This window comes from Priapulus caudatus, unplaced genomic scaffold (assembly GCF_000485595.1).
Source record: "Priapulus caudatus unplaced genomic scaffold, Priapulus_caudatus-5.0.1 Scaffold47, whole genome shotgun sequence".
Classification (NCBI taxonomy): domain Eukaryota; kingdom Metazoa; phylum Priapulida; class Priapulimorpha; order Priapulimorphida; family Priapulidae; genus Priapulus; species Priapulus caudatus.
The window spans coordinates 343379-345063 of record NW_014577108.1 but is presented as its reverse complement, the minus strand read 5'-3'; positions in this window follow the sequence as shown (position 1 = coordinate 345063).

Below are 1685 nucleotides of genomic sequence, written 5' to 3'. Positions count from 1 at the left end.
GTGTGTGTGTGTGTGTGTGTGTGTGTGTGTGTGTGTGTGTGTGTCGTGTGCGTGTGTGCGTGTGTGTGTGGTGGGGGGGGCTGTGTGTGTGCGTGCGTACGTGTGTGCGTGCGTGCGTGCGCGTGATCGTTCACCGTGCTACTACCGCCCCGAAGTCATTTGCATAACGCGGCTAAAACGCCGACGCAGATGGAATGCCGACGTGTTACAATAGCCGTCGTCGCGTCTCCACGGAACGTCGCCGACGTCCTACGTCAACAACTATCACCCAGTTATTATGCGACTGCCGCCCCTCAAATATTGGACGACCGCGACTTCGCGTAATTCTATGAACACGATTTAACAAGTTGTTTCTACATACGGTCGACAAACGTGGGGCGGGGGGACTGTTTTGGGTTGGGTTAAGGTTAAGCAGTTTAGCAGTTGCGGAGGGTGGGTGGAGGGGGACGGCGGTTGACGTCTATTGCAATTATTGTATATAACCACGCGGGCTTGCACGATTTTGTAAATTATTTGCGTTTGCTAAACGAATGCTGCATCCACCTCAATGAGCTTGCACCCGATGCAGCAAGGGCATTCACGCAACCTACGTAAACTCACTAATGCTAGCATGCGCCAAACATCAACGCGTTCCATCAGCGGGGCATGCATGCACCGAAAGGTGCTTGAACTTTTACTGGCTTCATCAGTACACGAAGCATCGTGACGTGCGCGAAGGTCAGCACGTAATGTGATGACGTGTGCGCATGGCACTGTGACGTATGCGAATAATAACGCGCGAGCAGTGTACGTAACTTGTCCCGTCGATTATTTTCAAGGACGTGCCATTCACTCTGAATTAACAGCTGAATTAATTATCTGCATGCGGCATTGTCACTAATTGGCTACTCTCGTTCCGCAGAAGAGCATCCATCCACGATGTAGCATCTAAACGACTCCACAAGGAATACATTATCTAGTGCCAACGTCATTACGCGCCGCCGCCGCCGACGCAGAGGGAGAGCCCTCTGGCGGTGAACCACATCCGCCGATCTCTCTTTATGGAGTTAACTAGCTTTCAGCTGATGTCCGGCTTACAGAATATCAATTTTCCACGGGCTTGCCGCGCTGATCAGAAAAGCACAATCAATATAATGGGACAAGCTGTTGCCGCGTGTGCGCAAGTGCCAATCCGAAACCTAATACATTCCACTTACGAATTCCCCCTCACCCAACCTCAACGCCTGAAATCAAACCCCGTTTCATCTTCTGGTTGAGTTGGTTAAGTACCGGCAAGTGTGCGGACCGTAAGTTAGCAAGGCGTTAGGCGACTTTCGGCCCCTCCCGACATTCTGACCTCGCGGAAAGCCCGTACGCGCGTTAAGTGGTTCTGCGAAAGAGTGCCTAGCGTCGGGTCGTCGGTGAGAGAGACTAGTAACTCGTGGCCTAATTGACATACAGATAGAAGCAATAGTCATAGCACGTCGACGTGTTCGTTTATTATAAGCGTGCCAGCGCCGAAGCGGAAACCATATAGATATTAGATTAATAATTATGTGGTCGGGGAAGGAAAGAGGAGGAGGGGGAGGAAGGAGGGGGAGGAAGGAGGAGAAGGTGAAGGATGAGGAAGAGAATGAGGAGGAGGAGGAGGAGGAGGAGGAGGAGGAGGAGGAGCAGGAGGAGGTGAAGGAGGAGGAGGAGGAGGA